General features: G+C 43.4%; 1 protein-coding gene across 2 annotated transcripts in view; it reads right to left on the bottom strand.

Annotated features, from left to right (window-relative positions):
- Window positions 1-13,506, bottom strand: part of Rnf13 (ring finger protein 13) — an 80,207-nt gene extending 66,701 nt beyond the window's left edge. The window contains exon 1 of one of the 2 annotated variants that reach the window (XM_087899499.1): window positions 13,348-13,506. The gene's annotated coding sequence lies outside the window, so the exon portion shown is untranslated. The remainder of the gene's footprint in view (window positions 1-13,347) is intronic. The other variant, XM_087899498.1, reaches the window with a different exon arrangement.
- Between the last annotated feature and the right edge of the window lie 7,432 nt (window positions 13,507-20,938).

A 20,938-nucleotide genomic window follows, 5' to 3' on the forward strand; every position in this document is an offset into this window, starting at 1 on the left:
AAGTGGGTATGAGATGTCCTGGAACTAGAGTTACAGGCTATGAGAGGGTTGAATGAGATATGTCCCCCTAAACCGTGGGCATCTTACCCCAGTTGGTGTCACTGTGTGGGGAGGTTTAGGCGGTGCAGCCTTGCACTAGAAATCCACAAGGATGACCCCCAGCTAAACCCTAAGCAATAGGGGAGAAGAGGCCCAATCTTGACTTACCCTGTAATCAGACTGATGAATATCTTAAATATCACTATAGAACCTTATCCAACAACTAATGGGAACAGAAGCAGAGACCCACATCAGAGCACTGGGTTGAGCTCCCAAAGTCCAGTAGGAGGAATGAGAATATGAGCAAAGAGGTCAAGACCATGATGGATACACCCACTGAAACGGTCTACGTGAGCTAATGGGAGCTCACCAACACCAGCTGGACTGGGAAGGAACAAGCATAGGACAACACTAGTCCCTCTAAATGTGGTTGACAGTTGTATGTCTGGGTCAGACTGCAGGGCCACTGGCAGTGGCACCAGGATTTATCCCTACTGCTTGTACTGAGTTTTTTAGAACCTGTTCTCTTTGGATGGATACCTTGCTCAGCCTAGATACAGTGGAGAGAGCCTTGAACCTTCTCCAAAGCAATGTTTCTTACCCTCTCTGAGTAGTGGAGGGGGGTAAGTAGAAGAGATACAAGGAGGGGAAGGAGTAGGAACTTGGATTGGTATGTATAATGAAAAAAGATAGTTTGTTTTCTTTTAAAAAATAAATTAGAGATAGATGATAGATAGATAGATAGATAGATAGATAGATAGATAGACAGACAGACAGATAGACAGATAGATTAAAAAACAAGGCTGAGGCTCCCAAAAGGACAAACATAGCAAAGGGACCCTTTCTCCACAGCTGGGATCCAGTCCTCAACTGTGTATGGTGAAAGAAAACTAGGCACAGATAATTTCAGTCGGCTGTCCAGATAGAGCTGATCCAATACTGTAAAAAAAGCAGGACACAGCCAGAGTTTGTGGTACAGGCAAGGAAATCCTGGTGTACGGATATCAATAAGGAATTGTGAGAACTGGTTAAAGAATCCCCATCCTAGGCCTACAAAGACCTAAGGGCCTTGTAGAGAGCTAAGAATCCTGCTACCCAAGGCCTGCACGAGAGCTGTAATACCAGAGGATGTCACCTGCCACTACACCCACGTGCCTGCTGCTTTCATTCACTGGTGTCACAACTGAGGGATACAAAAGCTACCAAACACCAGCACATGGCTTCTTTTCGCCACTCAGCACGCCAACACAAGGGTGCATATCGAAAACTGCTCGTGAGGTTTCAGGTAGGAACACCAACTCGGTTGGAAAATGGTCGTGTGTGATATTCTGACAAAGAACTCATCTACATTCTGTCCATGCCTTGAGTAAGCGTGGGTTTGTGGCTTAATTTAAAAGAGACAAATTAATTGGCCTGGCAGAGGTGATTTCAATACAGCCCAGCATTTACGTGGAATATGACACTTTCTTTGCTTATTAAGTTAACAGTGAAAACTAGGAACAAGAAATAAAACAGATTGGAAAAGTTTGCAGTTTGGCCAGAAAAGAAGCACTTATAAAGGTGAGGTCAAGGCAGGAGCATCCCAAGCATAAAGAAGCCACAGACTTAACAGTACAGTAAGATGACAGGAAGGCATCTCAGGCTTTGCATACTGCCTTCCATCAGACGATCACCACGTAAAAAGAGAACTCATTTGAAAGCCTTTGCTTGAAGAAGAGATCTCCAGGATGCCTGCGTGCAAAAGGTCACTTAGGGAAGTGCTTCCCAGACTTAGTACCCAGGCAATCAGTGGTAACTGCAACCACCTGTACAAACAGGCCAAGTTGCTGCTTCACCTGGAAGACAATGGAATTGCCCATGGGTTGCAGTTTTTACAGCAATGCAGAATGCAATAGATGGGTGAGGGGAGTCATAAAAGCTCAGATTTTAAAGAAAACCTGGAAACTCCAGCATGTTTAACATGGTCAAAGTCCCTGAAGGTGAACACCACACCAAAACAATACAGAAAAGTGGATCAAAGACCCGAAAATAAGAGCTCTCAATTAGAAAAGACCTTAAAGAAAATGCAGAACCAGGTCTGACAGTACATACCTATAAATTCCAGCAATCAGGAAGATGAAGGAAACAACAAAATTCATATAGCTTACCCCAGATACTGAAATACTATTTCAAAAGAGAAAAGCCAGGAACAGTGGGACACCTATAGTCTAAGAAGCTGGGAAGCAGAGGCAGGCGAGCTCTGTGAGTTCAAGGCCAGCCTGACCTACACAAAAAGTTCCAGGTCAGCTAGTACTACATACTAAGGCCCTGTCTCCAAAAAAAAAAAAGAAAAGAAAAGAAAAAAGAAAGAAAGGGGGTAAGTTTCCATATTAACAATGAATTCTTAGAAATGGCATCAAAAGCATGAGTAAAAAAGATATAAATTGGGCTCCTCTAAATTGAAAACTTTTATGTATCAAAGAACATTATTGAGATATTAACCACACACAAAAGGAAAGAAAATCTGTACATGTGTATATCTGATAAGGATCTAATACCTGGAGTACAGAAAGGAGCTGGAGAGAGGGCTCAGCTGTTAAGACTGCTTACTGCTCTCTCGGAAGACCAGGATTCAGTTCCAGGTTCCCAGCATCCTCCTCAGACAGATCACCAACACCCTCTTCTATCCTTCAAGGGGACCCACACATACACACACAGATACACAATAAAAACAAAATAACTTTCAACATATACAAACCACATTTTTGTTGTCATTGTTTTTGTTTTCTGAAACAGGGTTTCTCTGCGTAGCTCTAGCTGTCCTGGAATTGACTCTGCAGACCAGGCTGGCCTCAAACTCAGAGATCTGCCTATCTCTGCCTCCTGAATGCTGGAATTAAACATGTTTGCCACCACTGCCTGGCCATATAAACCACTTTTTAAAAATTCAGTATCAAAAAGATAATATTTAAGAGACAAAGAACTTAAATAAACAAGTCTTCAAGAAAATGTGCAAATGGCATATAAGTGTATGAAAAGATGCGCAAAGTCATTGGTGACAGGGTGACACAAATCGAAATCATGAGTAGGGCTGGGCATAGTGGCACATACCTTTTATTCCTGCACTTGGGAAGCTGACAGATCTCTCAAAGTTTGAGGCTAATCTCATCTACATAGCAAGCTCCAGGTATCATGGAGACCATACCTCAAACAAACAAACAAACAAAAACCATAGGTAGCTACCACTCTCAAGAGTAACAATAATAAGTTTTAAGAGAGAAAACAGGAAGCTGGAGAAGAATCAGTAGATAAAGTCCTTGCTGCCACACAAATATAAAGACCAAGTTCGGATACCCAGCACTCGGAAAGTTGGTCATGGTGTGCACAGCTGTCACCCCAGTGCTGAGGAGACAGAAAAAAGAGGACCCTGGGGCTTATGACCAACTTGACTTGCTGAACCAGCGAGCTACAGATTAGACTGTCTCAAAATTTAATGTAGAAAGAGACTAAGAAAGACACCCAGCATTACACACACTCACTCTCAAACATATGCATACACGTGCACAGGCATAAACCAGACAGACATACACCAAACCAAAAAATAGAAAAAGAAAGAGGAACTGTTACAAAGATACGGAGAAATTCATACCCTCACCCTCTACCAATGTAAATATTGGCTATTCTAGACATTAAGGAAAACAGTTACGCAGGTTCCCTAAAAAACCTAGACACAGGCTTACCATAAGCAATTCCAGTCTTGGTACAAAGAAATAAAAACTGGTACCCAAACAACACATCCTCATTGATTAATGCTAACAAAAACACTAAACACAACAGGCAAAGGGTTAAAAGAATTCAAATATCCATCAATGACTGAATAAATTGTGTTTGTAGAGGAATATTACAGTAGTTTAAAAGTGCTAGTACATGTTACTATATGTCATTAAGTGAATGCTACTAAGTCACAATCATATAACATTTGATTCCCTATAAAATACCAGAGTAAGTAAATACATAAAAAGAAAAATAATAACTGGTTGATACGGCGAAGGGTATTAGGAAATATAGAAAAGTAGCTGCTAATGGTACAGGATTTTTATTTTGAAGTGGTGAAAACATTTCAAAACTAAACAACATTGAAATATACAAAATGCCACTGAACTACTTTTTAGACAATTAGATCTTTTTGGTGTAAAGGGGTCATTGTAAGAGTGTGGTGAATGCATGTGAGAGTGCTGGTAAGCAACATGCGCACACATACGTGGGGCCAGCAGAGGAAATGTGTTCCTCTATCACTCTGTGACTTACTGCAACAGACTCACTGAGGCAGAAGGTTGCCATCTCAACTAGAATGGCCAGCTAGCAAGCTCTCAGCATTAGCTCCTTATTCACAGCCTTGACCAGTTTTTCATGCGAACACTACAAGTTCAAACTCAGGTCCTCACGTGGCAGGGCAAGTGCTGTTATACACTACATCACCTTCTCAATCCGTAAACAGTTAATTTGTTAGGTTAATATCAATTCTTACCCCGCCAAAAAATAATCAATTAGCATTTATAATTCATGAGCATATAGTACTTTCTTTCGAAAGGTCAAACACGGAAATTGTAAGACGAGTAACCAGATAAATTCAACATTGACAGGGGCTTTCTGTAAGAAGAGTTAAAGATCAATGACTGCTTTCTCTTCCAGGGCTCCGCTCAGAAACACTCACTTCTCAACAGCTCATTAGAGTCTTTCCCTGTGGAAAGGAACTCTGCTGAGATCCACTCTCTCTGCAAAGTTTAAGTGCATAGTTCAATCATTAAAAACTGAACTTAAACTAGACAACATTTAAGCAATAAAACATTAACACATTTCTAACTTCCTTAGAAATTATTCTCAAATTCTTTTACTCAGCCAATTCTCATACATCAGTGAACAGAATTATCCCAAAATCTATTGCTCTTTCAATTATATAAATGTGGCTACGAATATTTACATGTCTTAATGTATATACGTTCCATGGTTATCAGGATCCTACAAAAACATATTAATAATGTTTCTTAGACTTTGTCCTTACAACACTGACTTCATCAAGGTCTAGGATGACAGCTGAAATAGCAGCAATGTCTGCTTCCAGCCTCACCCTCTTGTAAGAGGAAGGCAAAGTTACACACAGCATGTCTCAACACGTAGGAGGAGGAGGAGCACAAGAGAGAATAAAAGTAAATGAATATGTACAAAACATTTAATAAACATGAATGAAAATGTCATAATTAATAAATAGTGGGGGAAAAAGGAAATGTCTGATCATGTTACGACTTGTGTAAAATTCCTTGGCAGATCACACGAATGTCAAAGACAGTTTGTGACTAGCTTGAGACTCAGCCCGGGAGCTCTACGTACACTCACGCTCTCTGAACTCAGTCCCTTGCCATCCTCCATACTCTCTTCGTCTCACTGAAAAAGACTGTCCACCAGCAGCCTCTCATTCTGCTTTGTCTGCACCACCACAAGGTAACCAAACCAACTGATCATCATTCTTGTGTTACCCCCTCATGCTAGGGATCCTTTTTCTTTACAGGTCTTCAGATTAGGAACTGATAGTCTCTGATTCTGGATGTCTCACATCTCATGCCAGGAAATAGCACAAGGACTAGTGTACAAACGCAAACATGAAGAGGTGAGGAACCACTATGGCCTAGCACTGAAGCCCAATGGGAAGCACTACAGCGCCTTCTCCTCTGACAACTGTATAGTAACTACATTTTACTCTGTTTTAAAATGTGCACAGCAGCCATTAGCAAATAGCACCAAAACATAATGTGGATTTGGTAAAAATCTACTCTTAAACCCATGTCATTAACCAAAAGCAGTTATTTAGCTTCATTTGTATGCAAAGGAAGTTTACAATCAGCTCTATTTTATTTTGTTAGTAAAGCAAAATATTAATGCAACATTTTTGCAGGACATCTCAAAAGCTGATTTTTTAAGCTAAAAAATTCCAATTACCTTACCAATGAGAAAATTAATTGGAAAGTAAAAAAATCGTTATTGTTAGTGAACAATAATACCCAGGTTCCCTTAATGTTGAAGCTTTTGTCTCCAACAACCTTATTTCTATTGGTCTCCTTGATCAGCAGAAATACAATTCACAGCAGGTCTCTCTTTGTTCATCTAGCGAATGCACAGTCCTTAATACTTACTACACTACAAATTTCCTTCAAAGCCTGCTTCCTGCCTGGGCACAGCCTCTTCCTGTCTATCATGAACATTTAATGCACACTTATATTTGCATGCTGTAAGAGCTTTCTGACTTTAAACCGTTTGTCTAAAAGGAGATAACAAAAGCAAAGTTGGAGACAGAACAATTTACCATTCAACATATGTATAACCCTTGGCACTGTTCAAAAGGTGACATTGTAGTGAGAGGAGGGACACAGAGAGAGGGGAAGAAACATAAGGAAGACATGATCTCTTCCTTCAGAGTGCTCCTCACAACCCATCAGGATCTGGTGGTTATCTGCTTAAGTTGAACATACAGTATAAAAAAAAATCTAATTACCATTATAAAAAGGGAACCACAAAAAGACAAGCTTCAGAAGGACAGGGCTTCTGTCCCTTCAGTTAAGTGCTGCTGACTAAGTGCCTAGCACATGACAAAGAAGGGACTGAATAAATACTTGTTGGGTGAAAGGATGCTGGGTAAAAGAAGAAAGTCTTGCAAGCAGTGGAGTTCAAGTACTGTTTCTACTGAGACGACATATGTACAGGCCTGCTCTCTCCCGTGCTGACCAGCAAACACACTATTGTTTGACTGGCCACTTACTCAGGCCTAACATGACATCAGAGAACTAAATATAATTCAGGGAGAAAGTTCACAGCATAATTTAAAATCAAGAAATTGCATGTAAGCCTAGAAAATCTGCTTGCTAAGGGGGAAAAAACCCTACAGGACCTTCTATTACTTAGTTCTGAGCCCTTTCAACGTAGAGAGAGCTCTGAGACAATGCTCCTTCTTTCTTACCACAGCTCCCATTAGCGACAACACAAACGTCCAAACTACTATCTACCACATTTTCATATATTAACTATTTTCCCAAACAACTCCAAATCAGAACTGTTATCATCGTCATTTCACAGAAGGGGAAACTGAAGCCAGGAGGGAAGGCAATGGGATTTATTGACAGATCTTTACTGTGCCCGCCATCCCTTGTGGCCTTTCTACCTTCTGCAGTTCTTCCAGCACGAACTTGGGGAGAAACAGAGTACACTCTGTAGTTGTGCACCCCCTTTGTTGTCCCGCAAAGTCTCACCCCATCTCTGAACAGGGTTTTGCTATAAGCAATTCAAGCTAATCAACAAAGAAAGAATTAGATCTAACATGGAAATGTTGCTGAGCCTTGCAGAATACAAAACTCAAAACATCTTCCAACACTCTTAGTGTGAGAATCTCTGGTCTCCAGTTTACTGTTCTGAGAAATGGGCGCTTGTGTGTTTACACTTTTTCTGCCGCCCCAGAACACTAATGAGACACGCTACAGGAAAACAAGTCAGCGCATTCGTACTAAGTGGGGAACTCTCAGTCCTGAGGTATTTCCAGTGCCCCAAAGAGGGAGGGCAGTTTGGGCCATTTCCTCATGGTGTGAGCCTCACTCCTCTGCGCGTGGAACAGCTCCCAGGATCCATTTTACCTTTGCACTGCTGAGCATCTTCTCCAGCATCCGTCTCTTCCTAGTACCCGTCCACTAAATGTGGTCATCGTAAGATCCTTCATTTACATTGCTAGCATCAATACTCCCCTAGATCTGCCCAAAGCCATGTCCATTCCCGATGTTATTCTAAACATGTCAAACCTATCCTTCATTACAACCTCCACATTTTGTCTCAACTCTACGGAACTCCCACCTCAGGCTTCCACTTCTCCACTGGACCTCTGTTCCCAAATTGATGTTCAAAAAAAGAGGGGTTTCCTGACTGCCCTTAGGGACAAAGAGGGAGGAGGAGAGGGAAGGGGGGAGTGGGAGGGTGTTGGGAAGAGGGGCGTAAATGGAAACTTTTATAATTTAATAAAATTACTTTCAAAAAAAAAAAGAGGGGTTTGTCACAACTAAAAGTCAAATGCTCAAGTCCAAATGGATCAAAGACCTCAACATAAAGCCAGCCACACTGAACCTTACTTATAGAAGAGAAAGTGGGAAGTACACTTGAACACATTGGCACAGGGAACCACTTCCTAAATAAAACCCAGACATTGAGAGAAACAATTAATAAATGGAACCTCCTGAAACTGAAAAGCTTCTGTAAAGCAAAAGACATGGTCAACAAGACAAAACGACAGCCTACATAATGGGAAAAGATCTTCAGTAACCCCACATCAGACACAGGGCTGATCTCCAAAATATACAAAGAACTCAAGAAATTGGTTACCAATAGATCATATAATCCAATAAAAAAAAAAATGGGGTACAGACCTAAACAGAGAACTCTCAACAGAGGAATCTAAAATGGCTGAAAGACACTTAAGAAAATGTTCAACATCCTTAGTCATCGGAGAAATGCAAATCAAAACAACTCTGAGATTCCATCTTACACCTATAAGACTGGCCAAGATCAAAACCACTGATGACAACTTATGCTGGAGAGCTTGTGAGGAAAAGGGAACACTCCTGTATTGCTGGTGGGAATGCAAGTTGGTACAACCCCTTTGGATGTCAGTGTGGCGATTTCTCAGAAAATTAGGAAACAACCTTCCTCAAGACTCAGTAAGAACACTTTTGGGTATATATCCAAAGAATGTTCAATTGTTCCACATGTGCTCAACTATGTTCATAGCAGCTTTATTTGTCATAGCCAGAACCTGGAAACAACCTAAATGCCCCTTGACCGAAGAATGGATAAGAAAAATGTGGTACATTTACACAGTTGAGTACTATACAACAGAAAAAAATAAGAACAGCTTGAATTTTGCAGGAAAATGGATGGAGCTAGAAAACATTATTTTGAGTGAGAACCCAGACACAGAAAGACAATTATCACATGTACTCACTCATAGGTGGTTTTTAAACATAAAGCAAAGAAAGCCAGCCTACGAACCACAATCCCAGAGAACTTAGACAACAATGCGGACACTAAGAGAGATTTACATAGATCTAATCTACATGGGAAGTAGAAAGTAGAAAAAGACAAGATCTTCTGAGTAAATTGGGAGCATGGGAACCTTGGGGGAGGACTGAAGGGGGGAGGGGAGAGGCAGGGAGGGGAGCAGAGAAAAATGTAGAGCTCAATAAATATGACTAAAATAAAATAAAATAAATAAAAAGTCAAATGCAAAATCCTTAATCTGGCATTTGAGGGTCTCTACACTCTACCATTTCTCTTTATTAGGCTGTTCCTTAAATATACAACATTAGCAAATGTTCTCTTTCTCTAAACCTCTGCCTTGACAATGTCCTCCAAGGGTCTGTTGTCTCCCCAGCTCCTCCATTTACTATCAATTACGTAAATAGTCACATCCTCAATGTAAGAACAAGACTGAGGCTCATCATTCACTAAACACATTCTCTCTAAGGATTTACAAACTGTCCCAGTGCCCAAGCATTATGAGTAAAGAGTTAAGCAAACTACCCAAAGTCACCAGCAAGTAAAAACTCAAATACCCAAGAGTAGTCTATAGGGGCATTATGACCTGTGTAATATATACATGTGTACACATGTGCATACACTTAAAAGGTCAGAAAGGGAATTTGGGTATCCTTTATCAGTCTACAGTTCTATACCTTATTTCCTTGAAAAAGGGTCTTTTACTCTGGTTTTTTGCTAGCCTGATGGCCAGCCAGCCCCAGTCAATTTCCCGTCTCCCACCATCTCCCAAGGCTGGGGTTACAGGTGTGGACCACTCTCAGATTCTTCGCATGATTCTACACTAACGTCTTCATGCTTATGTAGCACATGCTCTTTACCCACTGAGTCACTTTCTTAGTCTCACGCTGCACGTTTTTTAAGGAATGCCACACAAAGAGACTGGCTTTATATAGTCGGTGCCAAATCGATCTATTCTCCTACAGGCATGAACTTGTGTTGGTGCCTTAGCTTCTCGTCTGTAAGAACGGTACATATTCTCGTCTGTAAGAACGGTACATAGTCTCGTCTGTAAGAACGGTACATAGTCTCGTCCGTAAGAACGGTACATAGTCTCGTCTGTAAGAACGGTACATAGTCTCGTCTGTAAGAATGGTATACAAAACTGGGCACAGAGGAGACAGCTCAGCAATGCTTCCTGCTCCTCCCAAAGACCTGAGTTTGGTTCCCAGCACCTATATCAGTTGGCTCACAGTCACCCACATACATGTGTCATACACTCACACAGACACACATAGACAAAATTATATATATATATATATATATATATATATATATATATATATATTGAAATAATTTAGCCAGACAAGATGGCACGTGCCTTTAATCCCTGCACTAGGGAGGCAGAGGTAGGAAGAGGTCTGTGAGTTTGAGGCCAGTCCAGTCTACACAGCAAGTTCTAGGCCAGTCAAGTCTATATAGTGAAATCACCATCACCACCCAAAATAATAGTAATAATTTTTTAATGTTAAATGTATATTTGGACCAGCAAGATGACTCAGAGGGTAAGGACACTTGCTGCCAAACATGAAGACATGAATTTGATCTCTGGGTCCTAAATCATACAAAAAAAGCATCTCCCACAAGTTGTCCTCAGCCTCCACATGTGCACTGTGAGTATATGTGTGCACACATACAAAAAATAATTTTGTCATAATTGTACTATCTACCACACTAATGAATCTGAGAGTTGCATGTGATAATACAAAGTGATTCGAAATCTATTGCACCCATACCTAATATTAACTATTATGCTTTGTTATTTGTATACTAGGGCATATAAATTTTGACACTAGCAATCATATACTTTCATTCTTCTCAAATCAACCTTTGTGCAGTGCAAAATCTTTATAAAAGCTTAATTCTGGCTGGGTGGTGGTGACATACACCTTTAATGCCAGTACTCAGGAGGCAGAGGCAGGTGGATCTTTGTGGGTTCAAGACCAGCCTGGTCTACAGAGTGAGCTCCAGGACAGGCTCCAAAGCTACACAGAGAAACCCTGCATTGAGAAACTTAACAATGTGTATTAAGTGCCTTCCTCTTTTCATGTTGCAGGAAACCACCACACCAGCACCACAAGGCGATAACAACTCAAACAGTGGAAATCACTATTTTGGTTTTATTCATTTGCTTTCAGCTTTACATTATTAATTTCTAATTTTAAAATGTCCAGAGTCATCATTTTTATTGTAAAACCCAACTATTTTTTTAGTTAATGTTAACATAAGTATACCATAATATTTTTAATCAAGCCAGCTAAAATCTATTCGTAATAAAACTACAAAGCATAAAGAGTCTGCCACCACTATACACCTACCCCTAGAGTCAAATCCCTACTCCACCCTCACTTTGCTGAATTAGTGCCTGAAATCTGATAAAAAACCTGTTCATCTTGGATGTAAAACATCAAAGGAAGCAAGCTGCATGCTAGTCACATGGGTCCTCCAAAATCCTTAAAGAAATAGCAAGGATAAATGAGAAATTAGCCCCAAACCCTTCAACTTCCCTGACCATGGTTTTTGTACACATGATTTACACTGCCCATCAAGACATCATGCTGACTTCAAGTAAGGCAGAGCAAAGCACACACCTGCTGCTAGGACAACTGTCATTCCTTACACAGAGAAAACTGTGGGTTCGACACAACCAGTTCAATGAAGCTTAACTACATAACACAACGGGTTTTACTTCATTTAATCTTCACAACCTTCCCACTTTTTTCAGTTTTTAACTTTCGTTTATTGTGTGTATTTGACTTGGGAGGGAAGGCACACACTACAGGGTTCATGTGGAGGGTGGAGGACTGTTGGCCGAGTCCGTTCTCCCCTTCCACATCTACAAGGGTTCTAGAAAATCTAATTCGGGTCACTGGGCTTGCACAGCAAGCTCTATTACTCACTGAAACATCTCCCCAGCCCTTTTTGTATTTATTGATGTCCCAAAACACGAGGGGTAAGTCTAGTCTGACTCTCCAATTTGTAACCTGTCTTTTGAAATATTTGTTTTTCCTAAAATCTACAATAATACATTCGACAACTTCCTCTTGACACACATTTTTTAAAAAATTGAAACTGACTTTCTATAAATTAAAAAAAAAATCAATTCATGAAACTCTGTGGCCCTGCACTCAACTCAAGTCCAGCTATGCTCCCCTAAAACGGAGTTATCTTTCTGACCCATTAAAAAACTGTCTAAAACAAGGCTTGATGGCCCACTAATTCCAGTACTCGGTAGGCTGAGACAGAAGCATAGCCAGTTTGAGGTCCGTCTGGCCTACACAGAGATCCTGTCTCAAATAAACAAACCATGACCCTATGACAGATTAAACCTCTCAAGCGCTCTTCCGGAAATTTGCAAATGGCCTGTTTCTACTGGCTCTTTGGAGGCGCGACCAACTTTACTGTATTGTATCAGAAAGCGCAGCTGTCTTCTAGTCACTGCTGAAAAGAATGCAGATTCCACTGTAACTGCTGCATCACTGGGCGAACAGTAACACCGGGGCAGGTTTGGGGCCGACAGCAGACCACAGCAGCTGCCCACGGTGCTGAAAGTGAGGATAAAACGGGAGTTGCGGAAATTAACTACTGCCAGATTAGGACAAAATATAGCCATTTACCAAAAACCAGCAGAGAACATGCAGCAGAGGTTACCAAAGTTGTTTCCCTCTGGGGGAGAGACTAATTCATAAGTGTCCTTGCCGAAGTTTGAACTTCAAAAATTGGGGGTGGGGGGGGAGGGTGAGCGGTGTGAAGCTGTAGCAAGGTCACGTCTAAGCCTGAAAGCTGAGCTTTTAGGGAAGGAAGGGGGCGGGGGAGGAGGGCGGTGAGAAAGAAAGGAAGCGAGCGAACGCATTTTTTCTTCTTCTTCTTCTTTTTTTCAAAGGCAAAACTGTCCCCGGTGGATTTTCTCCGAAGACTTAAGAGTCAAATGCTGGTTCAAGGGAAGTCTTCCAAGTACCTTTCCAGGCCACGGGTACCTCTGGAAGGGAACGTGGGAAGCAAAACCCACGACCCGACAACTTCAGACCGACAAGCCCTCAGGATGGGGCGCTAAGAACCGGTGTCCCGCACGGGCGTGTACTGACACCGAAGGGCCCTCCAAGTCCCCGCCGCGGGCCACCGCACCCAGGCCGGAGGGGGTGTGTTCTCCCGGCCAGGCCCGAGGACAACCCCCGCCCACCGCGGCCGAGCCACGCAGGCTCTTACCTGAAGTCCGGCCCCGGAACCCAGGCTCGCGGGCACCCGGGAGAAGTCGCTACCCGGACTTCATGACTGAGTATCCGCACCGAGCCCCTACCCAAGCGAGTCCGAGCAGGGACGACAACAGCGGGGCGAGCGGAAGTCCCGCCTCTCGAGCCTCATTGGGCCACACTTGGAGGTAGAGAGACGCTATTGGGCTGCAGTGTTGCCCATCAAGGCCCCGCCCCTCTCGCAGAGTCGCACCGCCTGCTCCGGCTGGCCTGGGAGCACTGCCCAGTTGTTGAGTGTCTTTCTGAGCCGCGTGATCTATCATCCCCCGTCGAGGAAGGGAAGATGAGGGAGGGCCGGCTTTCGGAAGACTTGGATGCGGTGGAGAAACCACCCGGGACTGTTCCGGGCCGGTTGGCAGAGGACGGACGTGCGGAGCGTGAGGCCCAAGCAGAGGCTGCGAGTCAGAGCAGTCCGCGCCTCTTCCCTGCACCCATCCCGGGTCGAGGAGCCGCGAAGTGTCGTGCGGCCCTCGGGTTAGCAGGCCGACGAGGGCGGGGACCGCCGGGCGACGCCTCGCTTTGGAATCCAGGTCGGGCTGGGAGCAAGCTGCCTGAGGTCTGGGCAGGAACCCCTGAGGCCTGGCAGCGAGCCGTGCTCATCAGCACACTGCTTGACTAGCAAAAATCCAAACCACGTGATCCAGTCTTCCAAAAGCTTTTAGAATCTTTATCACATTCTGAGGAACGAAAATCTCATTCCCTCGGCTCTTATCATACATTTTCTCCCCCAGTCTAAGTCTTAAAACCAACTACTTAGATTTAGACCTATGAGCCATCGGCTTTAACAACTCCTAAACCACTGCGGTTTGTTTTTAATGTAGTTTGATGTAAAGATTGCAGGATCCTGACATGCCCTACTGGTCCTATTGTGGCTTGAAATAATAAGAATTTTTAATAAGGGCTATGCTGGCAACAAATTCTTTAATACTGGGGTGGATAAGACAAGAGATATCACTAGTTTATAACCTTGTTTGTTTCAGGAGGGCCGCAGTGGGTGGGGAACAGGAACAGAAAGATTTCCTGTTCTCTATCTCTTTGTGGCGGTTTAATTAGAACCTACTCTAAATACCACACGAGCAATTTAAAACACAAATCTGAAATGTTGAAGATTTAGTTCAGGGGCAGAGCATTGGTCTAGCAAGCACTAGGCTCTATCTAGGTTACGAAAAAGAGAGGGAACACAAAAAAATCAAATTTGAAAAGTAAAGACCATCAAAAACATTTTCACCTGTGTAGTCCACACCTGTACAGTCGATGTACTTTCATTCATTGAGAAGACATTCAATACTGCCTAGTTCTGCTTTGACAAAAGTCATAAAGATCAGGATTGAGACCCTTGTTATGAGGGCTAAAGTAATTAGCATAAATAGATTTGCCATTCTTTATATGTATTTTCATTAAATTCTCTCAAAATGGTTTGCTATATTAAGCCCAATTACTTGCATAATACAAGTTTTTTAAAGCACAGAAAAAAAACAGCTGTTAATTCCTTAAATAAGGGCTCTTAAGGAAGGAACATTTTGCTTCTATTATCAGCCTCTGTAGACTATGGTAAGTATAAGTTCTCCCAGAAATAAACAAGGCAATGTGCTTGTGTTGCACTTGGGCAGACTAATGGTATAGTTTATAAATACGTATTCCCCTTGGATTGAGTGAAAGCAAATTAGAAGACATATTGGACTAGGATATTTTTAATTGTGATTTTTTTTCACGAGTATGTAGAGCTTAATGAGGTATATGATCATTGAAGTGACCTACATTGGTACAAGACACCCCAAGACCAAGTTCCCAGCCCAAAGATTTATTTGCCCCAGAGGGGCAAAGGCCAGGGAATAAGAGACAAAGACAAGAGATAGACGTGAGGGAGAGGGGAAAAAGAACAAGGAATGGGGGGAGGGATATTTGCTCCTGGAGGACAGAGAAGAAACAGAGGTGGTCCATAGGCAAATGGCAGTTTTGCTTTGTCTTTTTAAGTTATTTTTTTTATTGAGCTATATATTTTTCTCTGCTCCCCTCCCTTCCTTTCTCTTCCCATTCTCCCCTCTCCAAAAGTCCCCATGCTCCCAATTCACTCAGGAGATCTTGTCTTTCTTTACTTCCCTTGTACATTAGATCACAAATGGCAGTTTATAAACATAAAAGGGGAAACTCCTGCGTTAGGATGAGTTGGTTTGTTTTGATTGGGCATGTTAATTAGGATGATCAAAAGGGGACTTTTGATTGCTACACTTCAATACTAGTTAGTCAGGAGGAGGAAGTGGCCAAAGAAAAGACCTTGATGGCCAGCTTTAGGGATGCAATGTACTGGCTTTTAGCAAAGAAGAGAGAAGAGAGAAAGACCTGCCAGAGCCCTGTTTGCCATTCTTGGGCCTGCTGGAGTCAATTCATGCCCACCTTTTTGTTTTATTACTGGGTCACTGGGTGTTTGATAAGTGGGCGCCGTTCTCTCTGGTGCTACCTGTTGACATGCAGGCATCATTGTTAGGAGACCTGGGTTGCTGGTCAAGGCTGGGATGGGCAGGCTGTTTCATTTGTTCCGTATGGAAGTGTAGGCTGAGTTGGAACAGTCTGTGAGGCTGGACTGTCTGGGGCTGGCCGCTTTGGAGCTGTCTAGGATATAGCTTCCAACGAAGCCGCTGGAGCTGTTACCGCCATTGCTAGAGCAGTCTGTAGCTGGTTTGAAATCTGTTCGAAGAGATAGACTAAAGACAGGGGTAAAGTTGAATATAAGGGAAAATTTTTATCTTAGATATGCATTTGAAATTTCTAGGTCCTGGTAGTTGGAAAGAGGATTCCCAAGACCAGGGAAAGGGGGCGAGATCTCACCTTTGGAAATAGGCAGTAGCCAGGAAGACTTTGGCTGTTGCTTGTCAGGAGTACTGATCTGGCGTTTGAGAGTTTTGCGAGGAGCCAGGGGAATTTCGATTGGATTGATAAGGCTAACTGGGGAACAACTCTTATCTGAAAGGAGGGTCTGGTTGTGTTGGAGAGAATACAAATTGAGAGGCTTCCATCACATCAGAATGGTCTTTTCTAGGGTGTTTAGGTGGGTTTTGAAGTTGAGATATTTGAGGAACATGAATAATTGGGGAAGCTCTTGCCAGATGACGAGAGGGGTGGTCTGTAACAGGTTTTGGGTTTGGCGTGGGAAGATTGAGAGAACTTGGCTTTGGTTCCCAAAGGGTGAGTTGGATAGTCAAGGGGACAAGTGGCCAGTAGTGGGGCAGGACTGTGCTGGCGGAGCACACACATAGGGGGATTCTGCTGTTGTGACTCCTCGCCGTGCCAGGGTGAAGGCACAGCATCTGGCACACATAAAATGCCAGACAGTCAGCATCCCAGCCGTACCCAGAGGTTTACATAGGACGTGAAACAGAGGATACGTGTAACAATGGAGTGTCGAAAAGTTCAGAGAGCGTAGATCACACAGAGTGCCTGAAGCAGATGGAAGGGAAAGCAGGCACATTCAGGCACCAGAGTCATCAGTGGGTGTGAGTTTTTCAGGTGGAGGAAGCCATTCCCATCACCCCACAAGCCCTTATCCCTAGGACATATGGAGTCTTCCAAGGACCCTCCATGAGTCCCATCTCTCTGCCTGCCCACCCTGGGGCTACACCAAAAGAAACCATATCAGCCTATGGAGCCACAATAGGACTTGACCATTGAATTCAGACAGATCCCCTTATGGCCCACTCTCGATGAGCTAAGTAGTCCAGAGTTTCTAGATGCATGTTCCCAAAGGTGACTCACTAGCTGTCACTGTAGTCCAGAGACTCCATGCAACAAGCAGACACTGAGCAGAGCACCAAAGGAGAGGTTGGGGGTGGGGTGTGCGCCTGTCTTGGAAACCTAGCGTCACCTGTGTCTGACGTCTTCGGGTTTCTATTGCTGCAAGAGGCACCATGAACTTTTATAAAGGAAAGCACTGGGGTTAGCTTACAGTTCACAGGTTTAGTCCATTATCTTCGTAGTGGGAAGCACAGTGGCATGTAGGCAGACTTGGTGCTGGAGAGGAAGCTGAGAGTTCTACATCTTGATCCGCAGGCAGCAAAGGAGACTGTGTGCCACACTGGGCATAGCGTAAGCATATGAGACCTAAAAGCACATGTTGTGCCCAGATTATGACCCCCAGAGAAAGACCACCAGAGAGGCCCATGTTTATATTTTGCTAAATAAACCTTGCTTATTACAGTCTGGGTCTCTCTGGTGGTCTCTCTCTGAGGGTTGTAATCTGGACACAATATCTGATGCGTTGGCCGGAAACCCCAGAGGTTCCAACAGGAAGAAAGTCCGGAGGTTTATTAGCATCTTCCGGTGAGAGAGCGTTCTTTGTCTCTGTCGTTTGTCTTGTCAGTATGTGGCTGTTCTGTTACTTTTGTTTTGTACCGGTCGACCGATTTAGCATTTTGGTATTGACAGGTTTTTCTGACGCAGACGCGCTTGTACAGTGAACCTGGAGAAGCAAGGGATGCCTCGTCTTCCATTTTTAGCCAGGGACAGAAATTCTAGTCCCAGGTCATTTCTAGACAGGGGTCTTTTTGGCCCTGGAGACAAGGAGTTTGTCCCTGGGTCAGTAGACAGGGACCATTTGGTCCCAGGTCATCTGTGGCCACCTCAGAGGTAGCTGTTTGAGTTTCTCCCGCCTCAGGAGAAGGCGCCATTATGTGTCTGGTCCCAGAAATTTGTCAAAGTCTTTTGTATTTTGTTGTTGCTTTTGTTCTCTCTCTCTCTCTCTCTCTCTCTCTCTCTCTCTCTCTCTCTCTCTTTCTCTCTCTCTCTCTCTTCCTCCTCCTCCTCCTCCTCCTCTCTGCCTCACTGCAGTAGAGGTTAGAGATGAGTTCCAAACATGTTTGTATTATGCTAAATAAACCTTGCTTATTACCGTCTGGGCCTCTCTGGTGGTCTCCCTCTGGGGGGGGTCATAATCTGGGCACAACACACAGGAGACTACGGGGGCCATTCCTAATCAAAAGTAAAAGAAGTAAAAGACCTCTTCGGTTTTACAGCACATTCAGAGCCAGCTCAGGAAACATAGGGCTGTCTTAGTTACTGTGGCAAAACACCATGACCAAAGTAACATTTATAGGAGAGACTGTTAAACTGGGCTTTCGGTTTCAGAGGGTGTATTCACCAGGGTTCTCTATAGTAGAATCTCTGTACATATTGAGTGGTGGTTTATCAGAATGACTTAACAGGATGTTGTCTAGCTAATCCAATAACGGCTGGTCAGAAACAGAGAGTCCTAGAATCCAGTAGTCTCAGCTGGTCTTTAGTATACACCAGAATCCTGAAGAAATGGGTTCTAATGCCAGTGAGGAGTGGACTTGTTAGCAAGGCGAGAGCAAGCAGGCAGAGAGCCAAAGCTTCCTTCTTCCATGTCCTTATATGGGCTGCCAGCAGAGATGTGGTCCAGATTAGAGGCGGGTTTTCCCAGTTCAAGTGATCTAGATTAAAGGTGTTATCTTTCCACATTAAAAGATCCATGTTGGAAGTGGAGCTTCTCACTTCAAATTAAGTAAAAATTCCACACAGGTATGCCCAATTTTTGCATCTTAGTTAATTTCAGATATAGCCAAGTTATCAGAAAAGAATAGCAATCACAGAGGGTTAGAGTCCATGAAGGCTGCGGGCTCACATCTTGATCCGAAAGTAGAAGGCAGAGAAAACACTAGGGATGGGGCAAGTCTTTTGAAACCTCAAGCCTGCCCACAATGACACGCCTTCCAATAAGGCCATGCCCCCTAACCCTTCCCAAACAGCTCCACTAACTGAGGCCCAAACAGTCAAACATGTGAGCCTACAGGGCCATTCTCACTCCAACCACCAGAGAGACCTTGTTCCAAAATAAAATGAAATATAAATGTACAATAAAAATAAAAGGCTTATTCTTAGGGTCGCTGTTGTTGTGTGGAGACACCAAGACCACCACAACTTCTATAAAGGAAAGCATTTAATTGGGCCTGGTACAGTTCCGAGATTTAGTCCATTTTCAAGTCAGGAAGCATGGGAGGATGCATGGTGGGACACAGGCAGACATGGTGCTGGAGTGGTAACTGAGAGTTCTACATCTAGACCAGCAGACAGCAGGAAGAACCAGTGTGAGCCACTAGGCCTGGCTTGAGCTTCTAAAACCCCAAAGCCAGACACACTTCCTCCAACAAGGCCACACCTCCTAATAGTACCACTCCCTCTGGGCCGATGGGGGCCATTTTTATTCAAAACACCACAGTTTTACGTGATGGCCATTTCTGGTGGTTGTATTGGGTGGTTTTGTGTGTCAGCTTGACTTAAGTTAGAGTCATCAGAGGAAGGAGCCTCAGCAGAGGAAATGGCTCCTTGAAATCTAGCTATAGCCTTTTTTTTTTTTTCATTCGGTAATCAATAGGGGAGAGCCCAGTCCATGGTGGGTGGTGCCATCCCTGAATTGCTGGTCCTGGGTTCTATAAGAAGGTGGGCTGAGCAAGCCATGGGAAGCAAGCCAGTAAGCAATATCGCTCCATGACCTCTGCATCTGCTCCTGCCCCCAGGATCCTGCCCTTTTAGTTCTTGTCCTGACTTCCTTCAGTGGTGAACAGCCAAGCTGAAGTGCAAACCTAATAAACCCTTTCCTCCCCAGCTTGTTTTTGGCCATGATGTTTTGTCACAGCGATAGAAACCCTGAAACAGTGGTCAACTTGGCAACATCTGAAATAAACTAAAAACCCCAAAATGGAAGGTACACTTGTGAGGGATTTTGCTTAATTTGAAGTAGGAAGATCAACTTCTAATCAGGAACTTTGAGCGATCTAGATCATTTGAGTTGGGAAAACCCACCTCTAATCTGGACCACCCCTTCTGCTGAAAGCCTGTATAATGATGTGGAAGAAAGAAGTGTTTGCTCTTTGCCATGCCTTCAGTGGCATTAGAGCCTACTTAGAAATTCCACTATCTTCTGAAGACCAGCTGAGACTACTGGATTCTTGGGCTTTCTGTTCCTAGCCAGCCATTACTGGATTAGCTGGACCACAGCCTTTTAGTCATTCTAACAAATTCCTTGTGTTTATATATAGAGAGAGTCATTCTCTAAGTTCTGTTTCCCTAGTGAAGCCTGACTAATACAGCACACAAAAGGGACACATGCTGGGAATTCCACCAAGGGGCAGCTAAGCAACTTGAGCCTGGTCTATGTGGTAAGATTCTACCTCAAAAAAAATCAAAAATAAAGATAAGAGGAAGTGAGATTTTCAAACTTAGTGTCTGTCAGTTGTCCGTCCTAAAAAGCAGGGACAGCGTGACGGCACAGTCTTTGCAGACTCTCCTACTTCCAAAGGCAGTCATGGCAGGCTCAGATACCAAATGACTTCTGTAGGGTGGGATGGAAGTAATCCTCGCTGGATGCTAAAAAGAATGCAAACGGACTCTTTTCACACTGAGATATTCAGGAACATGATGGAACAAATCACTCATAAAAAACAGAATCCACGCCAGGCTGTAGTGGCACACGCCTTTAATCCTAGCACTCCCAGAGGCAGAAGCAGGCGGATTTCTGTGAGTTCAAGGCCAACCTG

Source organism: Myodes glareolus, chromosome 20, assembly GCF_982192425.1.
Source record: "Myodes glareolus chromosome 20, mMyoGla1.1, whole genome shotgun sequence".
NCBI classification, from domain to species: domain Eukaryota; kingdom Metazoa; phylum Chordata; class Mammalia; order Rodentia; family Cricetidae; genus Myodes; species Myodes glareolus.